This window comes from Dermacentor silvarum, chromosome 8 (genome assembly GCF_013339745.2).
Source record: "Dermacentor silvarum isolate Dsil-2018 chromosome 8, BIME_Dsil_1.4, whole genome shotgun sequence".
In the NCBI taxonomy this organism is placed as follows: Eukaryota; Metazoa; Arthropoda; class Arachnida; order Ixodida; family Ixodidae; genus Dermacentor; species Dermacentor silvarum.
Window position 1 is genome coordinate 159909800 of NC_051161.1, and position 12438 is coordinate 159922237.

A 12438-nucleotide genomic window follows, 5' to 3' on the forward strand; every position below is an offset into this window, starting at 1 on the left:
ACAACGGCGCCGAAACGTCTGGAAGAGGCTCGACGAAGCGACGTTAACCGGAGAGGTAGAGAGAGAGAGGGAGCACACGCGCGCGCCGAGACACCTTCTCACCCGGCGAGTCGAGAGAGATAACTACAGCGTGTACGCGCGCGCCAACAGCATGAGTCATCATCAAACCCCCCCCCCCCCCCCCTTCGACAACACTGAGACGGCGGTCGAAGGTACGAGAAAAGAGTAGAAGCTTCCCAAGCTTTGGCCATGCTACGAGATCACGACACCGATAAGAATGTTCGAGAACGCCTGTGGAAGCTATATAACCACCGTGCGAGAATCAGAGGCAGGAATTGAGGAATTCAGGAGTTCAGTCCGCACCAGTGAAGTGATGTAACGTGAAGACCGAGCGTCTGCGGAAGAAGGGGATTCGCCGGCAAGCTAGTCGACGAGTTCATCGAGCGTCTGCATTTCCGGAAGAAGTTCTTTCTTCGAGATTTGCCCCCAAGTTACGCCGAGATCGTCTCACTTCCAAGACCAACACTGGTGAATACGATTGGACACTTAGTGTTCCTTTTTTTTGTGTTTTACGTGTTGGACTCTCAGTGCTTGCCGTTATTTTCTTGTGTTTGTTAATACCCATCTGATTTGTATTGTGTTGTGTCTAGCCTAAGTGTGCAAGTGTGTGTGTAACTGCCTTGTGTGAAGAATATATTTTGTTGTGTTTTGACAACTCTGGGCTCTGACTCGGTCTTTGGACAGCAACCGGCGTTCGCTGGCGCACCATAGGGCCCATTCTTAATTGTCCTTGCTTTCGTGGGATTATTTTCGGAAGTTGATTAGTCGGCTTTGGAATTTAGTCCGGCGTCTGGGCCTCGTTCACCGCGGTCTGTGACAATATTTCTGGCTTCGGCGACAGGACCTTTCTGGTGCAAATTGTGTGTCCATAGTACGGAGAAAGAACCTAGGGTCGTTTACATTGCTATTGTAAACGATTTTGAGTGTTGCACCACGTTTTGCTAACTTGTGTGCAGAGAGCAGTTCGATTGTTGAAATCTAGGCAGATATTTTTTGCACGCGGCTAGATCTTTGAAGGGCATTATGGATCTCGAGAAATTAGTTGCCCTTGGTGAGAAGATGGGTCTTTCCGGAGCGGAATTACGGAAGTGGGTTAGCCAGAAGGAAAAAGAAGCTCTAGAAAGAGAGAGAGAAAGGCTAGCGGCCGAAAGGGCCAGAGAGGAAAGAGAAGCAAAGGAGCGAGAAAGAGAGGCGATGGAGCGAAAAGAAGAAAGGGAAGCTGAAATAGCTGAGAGAGAAAGACAGAGACAACATGAGTTAGAACTCGAACGACTTCGATTGCAGCAGCGTACAGACGCTCCCGCCCAGGCAAGAGTCGATAGCACTGAAAGGGAAGAAACTAGTTTCCGTCTGAACCCAAGCAAACTGCTTGTGGCATTCGATGAAAGAAAAGATGATCTGGATGCTTACTTGCACAGATTTGAGACAGTTGCTAAAAGCCAGAATTGGCCAGAGGATCAATGGGCCACTGCATTGAGTACGTGTTTGAGCGGTGAAGCACTTAGTGTGTACGGTAGGCTGACGCCAACCGATGCCTCTAATTATGGAAGGGTGAAAGCTGCTTTACTGAAAAGATTTAGGTTCACCGTAGAAGGCTTCCGAGATAAGTTTAGGACTGGAAAGCCATGCCGATGGCGAGACTGCCACGCAATTTGCCGCGCGGCTCAGTCACTATTTTGATAGGTGGACCGAACTTTCAGAGACTGCACAGGAGTACGGTGCGCTTAGAGAGCTTCTGATCAAGGAGCAGTTCCTCATCAGTTGCCACCCGAGCCTGTCACTCTATCTGAAAGAAAGGAAAGCTAAATCGCTTCAAGATATGTTGGAATTGGCAGATCAATTTTTGGAAGCACAGGGAGGCACCAATCTCTCCAAGATTAGAAAAGAGGACCCAGGGGACGCAACGAAACCGGCATCCGATGAAAGGAGAAACCCTCCGAAGCCTGTTCCGAGGTGTTATCTTTGTAACCGACTGGGCCATCGTGCTAGCAATTGTCGTACCAACTTTACGCGCCCCAACGAGGTTAAATGTTTTAAATGTGGGCGAACGGGGCACAAAGCCGATTCATGTCGCAACGGAGTGAAGGAAACTCCCCAAGCATCCTGTGTGTATGCCCCGCCAAAACATCAAGAAGACATAAACGACGGCTTTGTAGAACTTCGAGACGGAAAAAGAATTCCGCTCGTTAATGCGGTGATGACGCAATGCCCAGAATTTCCCGATAAGGGAATGCCTGTCCTTGCCGGAAAAATGGCAGGAAAACAAATTACGGTGTTACGAGATACTGGCACCAGCACAGTGATCGTGCGAAGGAACTTAGTCAATGACGACGAGCTCACGGGCGAAACCACTTTAATTTTCCTGATCGATGGTACGACTACGAAGCTTCCTGAAGCCAAGATTGAGGTCGATACGCCCTATTACAGTGGGAATGTCACTGCGCTTTGCATGGACAGCCCACTGTATGACCTAATTCTAGGGAACATCGAGGGAGTTCGCGCCCCAGACGATCCGAAACCTTTGGAAGAAGAGTCGAATATCGAACCCTCGACGATTGAAGAAGCTCGCGGAAATCCATCAGCAGCGGTTGAGAGCCCCGTGGCAGCAGACAACCGAACTCAAACAAAGGTACAGACAAAGCCTTTCCAGCTCCCTTCCTCACCCGATTCCCAAGATAAACCGACCGGGACTCATAAGCACGCCAAACACTACCATCGAAAAACCAAGGACAGGAAGTTCAAATTTAAGAACCATTGACCATTATTGTGTGGTGCAAAGCGTTTTGGTTGAGTGCACCGAGTGTTTGTTTATGTATCATGTTTATGTATTTGTTCTGTTCTGTAGACTACCCCGTCATAGTTTTGTATACTTGTTCCACATGTTATATTTCAAATGTTTGCCTTGTTACGCGAGATATGTAATATTGTATAGTATAAGTGTAATCATTACCCGAGAGATGTATTATCGTATAATATAAGTGTACTAGTTATACGAGCGATGTGTTATTGTGTAGTCCAAGTGAACCTGTGTGACTTGTGTTTGCATTCGATGCATCGCGAGTGATGTGTGATTTGTGGTGGACCGATTTATGGACTTACGGACTCGTGCGTAGTGGACTTTTGTGCGCGCTTCTTTTGTGTTTTCTTGACTATTATTCCATAATATTCTTAAAGTGGGGGGCAGTGTCACAAAAGAGCGCGTAATCCAAGCGCGCACCGCGTGTTACGTAAGCCAGCGAAAGAACACGCCGGTCCCAAGCAACTTCAACAGAGGGGGAGAGCGCATACGCCTCAAGCAACAACGCTAACGGCGCCGAAACGTCTGGAAGAGGCTCGACGAAGCGACGTTAACCGGAGAGGTAGAGAGAGAGAGGGGGAGCACACGCGCGCGCCGAGACACCTTCTCACCCGACGAGTCGAGAGAGATAACTACAGCGTGTACGCGCGCGCCAACAGCATGAGTCATCATCAAACCCCCCCCCCCCCCCCTTCGACAACACTGAGACGGCGGTCGAAGGTACGAGAAAAGAGTAGAAGCTTCCCAAGCTTTGGCCATGCTACGAGATCACGACACCGATAAGAATGTTCGAGAACGCCTGTGGAAGCTATATAACCACCGTGCGAGAATCAGAGGCAGGAATTGAGGAATTCAGGAGTTCAGTCCGCACCGGTGAAGCGATGTAACGTGAAGACCGAGCGTCTGCGGAAGAAGGGGATTCCCCGGCAAGCTAGTCGACGAGTTCATCGAGCGTCTGCATTTCCGGAAGAAGTTCTTTCTTCGAGATTTGCCCCCAAGTTACGCCGAGATCGTCTCACTTCCAAGACCAACACTGGTGAATACGATTAGACACTTAGTGTTCCTTTTTATTTTGTGTTTTACGTGTTGGACTTTCAGTGCTGGTCGTTATTTTCTTGTGTTTGTTAATACCCATCTGATTTGTATTGTGTTGTGTCTAGCCTAAGTGTGCAAGTGTGTGTGTAACTGCCTTGTGTGAAGAATATATTTTGTTGTGTTTTGACAACTCTGGGCTCTGACTCGGTCTTTGGACAGCAACCGGCGTTCGCTGGCGCACCAGAGGGCCCACTCTTAATTGTCCTTGCTTTCGTGGGATTATTTTCGGAAGTTGATTAGTCGGCTTTGGAATTTAGTCCGGCGTCTGTGCCTCGTTCACCGGGGTCTGTGACACTCTCCATCGGGGCTATAAGTGGTCTACGTGTTTATGCTATCTAGATGACGTGATTGTCTTTTCGCCTACTTTTGAGGACCAACTAGCCCGCCTGTCGGCCATTCTCTGTGTTTCGCCGCGCTGGCCTGCAACTTGACTCCTCCAAGTGTCGTTTAGCTCGGCGACACATCACCGTTCTCGCTCACCTTGTTAGTGCTAGCGGTGTCGAACCTGACCCCGACAAGGTGCGTGCCGTCCGAAACTTTCCTGTTCCTCGCTCAGTTATTGATGTACTGAGCTTTAGCGGCTTATGTTCCTACTTCCACGAATTTGTCAGGAATTTTGCCGACATTGCCCGGCCGCTTACTGCCCTACTCAAGAAGGACATCTCTTTTTCCTGAGGTCGTGCACAAGCTACCGCATTCACCACCCTGATCTGTTTACTGACTTCACCACCCATTTTGCCGCATTATGACCCGTGGGCCCTTACAGAAGTTCGCACCGACCCACGGCATAGGTGCAGTACTCACCAAATGCCAGAACGACCAGGACCGTGTCAATGCCTACGCCAGCCGCCTTCTCTCGTCGTCGGAGCGGAATTGTTCGATCACTGAGCGCGAATGCTTGGCTATGGTCTGGGATGTGAAAAAATTCTACCCTTAGTTGTACGGCTGAACTTTTCCGTTGTCACGGACCACCATGCCCTATGTTGGCTCTCGTCGCTGAAGCATCCTACAGGAAGGCTTGGACGCGGCGCGTTACGACTACAGGAGTACGCATTTGACGTGCTCTACAAATCTGGCCGGATGCACCAAGATGCGGACTGTTTATCACGCTACCCTGTCGACCCTCCCGACACCACCGAACGTGATTCCGGACACTTCGTCATGGCTATTGCAGATCTGGCCAACATACGCGCTGCATAGCAAAGTGACGACACGTTACGATCTGTACTTGGCCGCCTCCATTCTCGTCAGCCCGACTCATCGCTTCGTTTTTTTGAGCTTCACGACGATATTTTTTACCGTCGTAGTACCACTCCCGACGGCCCAGAGCATCTGCTTGTTCTCCCCAAGCATCTTCGTGCTACTGTTCTCCAAGAACTCCACGATGCTCCGACCGCTGGCCATCTTGGCGTATCCGCACATACGATCGCGTGCGGCGCCGGTTTTTCTGGCCTGGTCTGTACCGATCTGTCCGACGCTACGTTGCTGCGTGTGACCTTTGTCAGCGACGTAAACGGTCCTCGGGGTTGACTGCAGGCCTTCTACATCCTATTCACATACCCCAGGAGCCATTCTACCGCGTTGGTCTCGACCTACTCGGTCCATTTCCTACGTCTGCTTCAGGGAACAAATGGATCGCAGTTGCGACTGATTACCATACGCGTTTTGCCATTACGCGAGCTTTGCCGACTAGTGGTGCCACTGACGTCGCCAATTTCCTCCTTGATGACGTCATCCTTCGTCATGGTGCTCCACGGCAACTGCTCACAGACCGAGGCCGCTACTTCTTGTCGAAAGTTGTCGATGACATCCTAAGTTACTGTTGTGTTGAGCACAAGCTCACTACTGCGTACCACCCGCAGACCAACGGGCTCACCGAAAGGCTGAATCGCACCTTAACCGATATGATGTCGATGTACGTGTCTGACGATCATCGGGACTGAGACAGCGCTTTGCCATACGTCACGTTCGCGTACAACTCCTCCCGTCACGACACCGCCGGTTTTTCGCCATTTTACCACCTGTATGGCCACCACCCTGCATTGCCTTTTGACACGCTCCTACCTGCTGTTGTATAACATACCACGGAGTATGCCCGCGATGCTGCCGTGCGAGCCCATCTGGCACGTCAGATCGCTCATGAGCATCCCGGAGAAAAGCAGAGGTGCCGGTGGCTGCGGTCATAACGGTCCTTTTGGCATAATTGCGAGTCGGAGTTTCACGGGTCTCATGTGCTTATCAGGTGCTCCTTTGACTGGTACACTTATTAATAAAAAGCCTTTCGTTTGTTGCTTATGTATTTAAGCTGTGTAGTTTTTTGCGTTAGAAAACATGCATTTCAACCAATACCAGCTAGCCCAACATTACTGTTATGGCACCTGTGTTTTTACACTTATTATGTGAGTGCATGGTGTAAAGTCGAACAAATATGTGGTGCTAACTCTCACGCACTTTCCGAGAGATCACGAGTTTGGCAGGTTGTCGTAAAGCAGAGCTCACTGTATCGATGCCCTCCGCTTTTTGCATTTTATCTTTAACTGAGAGAAAACCACATTTTGAAGCCTATCCACACTGTCTCTTGGTGATACATCTTTGGCTAACCTTTAAAAAAATTTTTACTTTCTCCGCAGGCCTATTGCTAACGTCACCATGAAATTTCTGAGCACCGTAAATACCTCTCGGTACAACACAGTAGAATCCAAGATAAATAGAAGTGAGTATAAACACTACGTGTGACTGGTATACATCTTAAATCTGCAGCGGAATTCTATTATGATAGTGCATTTAGCAAAAAATATTATTACGGCGAGATAAACATGAGCCGGAGAACCACAACTTGCGAGTCAACTTGAAAACGCCATGGACAAGAAGAATTTGGTCATAGCCCCGGAGGATTCACCATGAAGCTAGCTAAGTATTACGGATGCTCGAAGAGAGGGCTGCATTGGTGTATGCCCTGACGATGGTGATTAGTTGTGCAAACATGGAAATAGTTCATTACAGAAAAGATAGATAGCGGCGATAACAAGGGAAGAAGGAACCAGACCTGAGCTTAGCACCACTCTTAGTATTAAATAGCATACCTAGCATGTGGTAATTGTGGCGTCTCTTTCAGCGGAGGCAAAATGCAAAAAACTGTCGTGTATTGTAACATGTCAAAGGTGCACGTTACAGAACCCCACGTGATCATAGTTATTCCGGTGTTGCCCATTATGGCGTGCCTCATAATAGAATCGTGTTTTTGGCACGTAATACCCCAGAATGTAATTTTTTGTGGTGTCTCCACAGTTGTACGCGTGCGTAACGGATCAATTTGCAAATCAGCATTTATGAAACTGAAGTTACTATACCTCGTATTTTGTACAACTATTTCGTGCACACTGTGACGCACTCGCGACGCTCAACACATCTCTTTTTCTGCTATTGGCGTCCAAAGCTGATGAAGTCTGCCTACTACGTTATCACAAAACGTTGGGCCGCTTCTGGCATTGAATATCTGTCTTCCAGCACAGCAGCCCAAAGTTATAATTATTAGGCCATCAAAAGTAGCTGATCTCGCGACAAAACCGCTCTTTGTAACGTTGGATATGGTGACAATTATGTCGTATGGATATGGTGACTATTGTCGTATGGATATGGTGACTATTCAAAACAATGCATTCATGATTAGGATGCGCAAGCTTTCGATTAGTTCGCCCGGTTTTCAGAAGTGAACCGGTTACGAAAGAAGGTTAACCATAGACCGCGGAGTCAGAGAGAGGGGGAGAAAAGGAACAGCAGGGAGGTTACTAGGTTGAACCTCGTTTGATACTTTGCACTGGCGGAGAGAAAGGCTGGCAGAAAAGGGGAAAATGAGAAGGAGAAGAAAAGAACGAACAAGCCAGCAAGCAGTAGCAGCGGCTCGAGCCAGCAAGCAGCAGCAGCCTCCATTGCCAACACCACATGTCTACGACGTCCTGCGCGACGAGAGACCCGAGGAAGCAGCGGCGGCCCCCAAGGCTAGCAGGCGTGCGCATCAGCTAAGGCCAGTGGGGATGAGAGATACGGACCGCGTGCCGACTTCCGTGAGCGACAGCGAGGCCGACGTCAAGGCGATACCCTCTCCCTCACGCAACACCTGGCTCACTATGGCTTCAGCAGGTGTTCCCTATCGCCCGCTCTGTTCCATTGAGGCGCGCTCGTGACATGGCATCGCAGCCAATGGAATCTCCGTCGAGGCGCATTCGTGACGTGGCATCGCAGCCAATTAATGGGACTTTAGGTGCTGTTTCGCGGCTACAGACTACAGACGCCAGATTTTTCGCTCTATGGGCCACTTGACGCTTTCGCTTCAAAACAAATGTAGCGACAAAACGTGCGGCGACGGGCGACAGTGCGGCACCATAGGTCATGACAGGTCTCCGAAGAGAGCAGACAGGACACGTCAGTGATGTCTCAGGCTACGTGTTCATCTGCCGAACGCTAGCCGATGCTGGCGCGGACCGAGCGGAGCACTCGCGCGCATGAGGATGCAAGCATCTGCTATTTTGTTCATGCGATGCCCATTCTGCTGCGACTACGATGGTATGGATGCTGGCGGTTGCGATGAAATTGCCCGGAAGTCGTAGCTGGGTGCCGTAGACTAACTGAGCACAGGAGCAGCCCACGTCGCTCTTGAGTGTGGCTATGATGCCAAACGAAATGAGAGGCAGTTGGAGCACCCACTTCTCTGGTGATTAATCTGCCATGAGCGAGGCCTTGAGGTGGTGGTGAAAACGTCTAAGTCCGTTGGACTGCGGGTGGTAAGCCGCCGTGCGGCGTCGCGTAGTTCCAAGAAGCTTTAGAAGCTTTGGAAAAAGGCATAATAAGTCTGCCGATCGCAACAATCGTCGATGGGCAGCCGAACCAAACAATCCATGTGGGCACAAAGCTGCTGCTTTTGTGAGCGCAGAGATGTCGGAGATGGGTGTGGCCTTTGGCCATCGCGTGTAGCGGTCGATGCATGTGAGTATGCAACACTAGTCCTTCGAATGCAGAAGAGGGCCGACGAAACCTAAGTGCACAGTGTCAAAATGGGCATACGTTGGAAGAAAAGGCTTGGAAGGCGGTACTGGATCTCGAAGCATTCACACGGCAAGCAGCAGGAAACCCAATCGCGAACTTGTGTGTTTAGCCGGGGCCATAGAAGTGACTGGAAAGAAGTTTCTGCGTTGAACAGATTCGAGGATGCGACAGATTGTGGACTTCCTTGTACGGACGTCGGCGAAGTGATACCGGGATGAACGATCGAGCTGGACCGTTAAAGTGTCGCAGACAACCGATGTACCACTTGGACTCGCATCCGCTTCACACGGTAATTCTGAATTTCAGAGACGATCGCCCGATTACAGGTAGAATTTACTTAGGTTTCACCAGTCAACCAGTCGAGGAATATCTAGGACCAGCACTTCGCTGCTATAATTGCCAGCGGTTTGGGCACAAGGCGAAAAGCTGCCGCAGCACACGTCGATGCAAAATCTGCTCAGAAGATCACGACCACAAGGAGTACAAGTCACTCCTTCAGCCTAAATGTGCGAAATCTACGGGGAACAATGCTGCCTCCTATTCAGGCTGCCCACAGAACAAGGCTGCGGCACAAATGCGTCGACATGAACTTATCCATGGAAGGGAACCACGCCGCAATGAACCCTCCCCAAACCTTGAGATTGTTCATCCAGTGCAAGGCCACCAGCCTCAGCGGGCACCGAAACCACCACAGCCAAGAGAACCAACAAGATATTCATCAAGAGAACCACCAAGAGTGCAATCAAGAGACCAATCAAGAGGATCACAGTCAAGCGCCCCGTCTTATGCGTCAATGCTGCGGAAACCCATACGACAACAGACAGAAAGTAATACACCAGAAAGCTCCCATGTCCGCACACATCATTCTCAGCGACCTTACGCGCCTCCTGCAGAAGTAACGCCAGTTAATAGCGACCATAACACCGCATCGGTGACGCAACTGATTTTGCCAATGCTTTTCGCGGCTCTTAAGGCAATCCTATCTTCTCTGCCGGAAGTGAAAGCCTTGTTGCCTCTGGAAGCACTATTGTGTCCACGATCGGGGCCCAACCTGCGGAAGCATTACATGAATAACCGCTTCAAAAATGTCGAAGTTGGGAAGAAGAGAGGCGAAGTTGGGAGTGGCTTGAAAATGTTTTGACTAAGCGTGGAAGCTCATTGCAGAAATTGGAATCAAAACAGTATGAATCATTTTACGTTATAGCTCCCTATTTCTCTAACACACCAGCGTGGCCGCATTGTGGATCATCGTGGAAAGTGGCGCAGATGTCGGTGTGGAGGTGTTGGGGAATAACAAGCAACCATGCACTTGCGGCCGCTGGAGTTGTAGTTGCGGCGGTACAGCAAGTTATACCGAATGATGAAGTGCGCGGCTTGGCGACGGAGCGTCCGAGAGATAGGAGTTGGCGACCGGCTTGACAGGAAGTCTAGAAGTGAAGCGATCCATGGGTCTCTTCTTCTTCTTTCTGAGCTTTTACGTGTCAAAACCAGTTCTGATTATGAGGCACGCCGTAGTGGAGCGCTCCGGAATAATTTTTAACACCTGGAGTTCTTTAACGTGCACTACAACGCAAGCACACGGGCGCTTTTGCATTTCGCCTCCATCCAAATGCGGCAGCCGCGGCCAGGATTCGATCCCGCGACCTCGTGCTCAGCAGCGCAATGCCTTAGCCACTGAGCAACCTCAGCGGGTTCTGCGCTGCTCTGATGGCATCTCGGCAATGTTGAGGGTGAATGCACCGCTGGTGGACATAGACGAGTGGACAGGACCAGAAGGTAGAGGTGACCGGGATAGAGCGTCTGCGTCTAAATGCTTTCGGCTTGAGCGAGAAACAACCTGGATGTCGTATTCCTTGTAAGCGTAATGCCCGACGAGCCAGCCAACAAGTTGGATCTTTTAGTGAATAAACATTGCGACGCTTTCCTTCGGCCACTGTATTCTCGCCTGAATTGCAGATTCCGCTCGCTCCTTGCGATCGAGGCTGGCATATGTGCTGATTACCTGCCGTCGGAATTCGTCCCATGTTGATAGGGCCGCCTCACAGTTCTCAAACCATGTCCGCGCATAGTCCTCGAGGGCAAAGTAGGCGTTGCGTAGCTTACGTTCCGGAGTCCAGCCTTTGAATTCTGCGACACGCTCAAGGTGATCGAGAGAGTCCTCAGCATCCTCCAAGATGTCCCCAGGGAAGGATTTGGGGATTGGCAGCTGGTTAAGGACACCTCGGTCGGTGCAGTTGAGGAAGAAGATGGAACTGACGTACTCATTCTTCTGACTCGGTTGGGTAGAGGCGTTCGTGCTCAGGTGGCAGTCCTTGAAGTCGACGGCTTGTCCGTACGCGAACAGGAGTCAGCTCGACCGGACTTCGTACTGGGCTTGGAGACGGGGTTCGAGCTTGGAGTGGTAGCATGTACGCAGCACCTCCTCCAGAAAAATGTAACGTAGATTGAAGACGGAGTCTTGCAAAATAGACGCTTCTCTTTGAAGGGAAGCTGAAGAGGTTTTAGAATTGGAAGATTTACGGGGGTTTCGAAGGCTGACGGAGAATAATTCAACTCCTGCAGTTATTTTCTCGATTAAGCGCGTAGCAGTGCCGCAATCGCGGTTTAAATTTTTGGTGAAGCTCGCCCCCTCCTGGCGCCAAGCGTAGTGGTGAAAGTCCGGGTGCGAGGATTAAGTCAATACAGGGGTCATGTGAGCGCTCTATTCGAATCACGCTCCTCGCCGATACCTCAGATGACGTCACGATCGTCTTTGCCATCAGAACCCGTTAAACGACCCGCAACGTGTATACCGCAGACGCTGCGGCTTGTTTTTGCTAAATTGAAGCAACTAGCAGTGACTTCTGGCCTGTTAAACTATGATATTCGAATTCAGGGCGGTGAAAAACTATAATAATTAGTTGAAAGCTCACTTTTTTTGAGAAGTGCTTAAGCTGCCTTTTATGGCGGGCCAGAAGAAGAGCGTGCAGCTTACGCGCTTCATCGTCTTTCATGACGCCAACCTTTGCGCGTGCCGTCCTGCGGTGCGGAAGCCCCACATCATTGTGTCAATATCGCGATCGATGCTTCATCTTTGCGGTAGAACTTGGACTTATTTACAACAAGCCGTCTCAACACGCCAACTCAAGAAGGCAGCGGGCTCATCTTTGTCGCTCGGCCACACACGGTTCTTAATAGAGTGCCTTGCTCTCCACTTCCTCTCCATCAGTGCAGCGCACTCACCATCTCTTTTCTCTCCGTAACGGTCAACTGGTTCGCTACTCGGCCAACGAGTTAGGCAGTGGCAACAGTTGGTCAAGCCTGCCACGATAGCATGTTCCCCACCTCGGAGTTCGGCTTGGTCATTTGACTTTGCCTGCGCAGCGCACGCAAAGGCACTCCACGGTACCTGCAAGGGCATTTCCGGGCTGAGTCGTGTCTTTCTTCGACTTTCCAAAGCCTTA

The 12438-nt window shown here is 50.3% G+C and overlaps 1 protein-coding gene and 1 long non-coding RNA gene across 2 annotated transcripts in view; one reads left to right on the forward strand and one right to left on the reverse strand.

Moving 5' to 3' along the window:
• Positions 1 to 12438, reverse strand: part of LOC125947756 (uncharacterized) — a 353840-nt gene that overhangs the window by 276089 nt on the left and 65313 nt on the right. The window lies entirely within an intron of this gene.
• The window catches only part of LOC125947457 (uncharacterized), a 102215-nt gene that overhangs the window by 57683 nt on the left and 32094 nt on the right, over positions 1 to 12438 (forward strand). The window contains exon 2 of the long non-coding RNA XR_007468307.1: positions 6583 to 6665. This is a non-coding gene — a long non-coding RNA (uncharacterized LOC125947457). The remainder of the gene's footprint in view (positions 1 to 6582; positions 6666 to 12438) is intronic.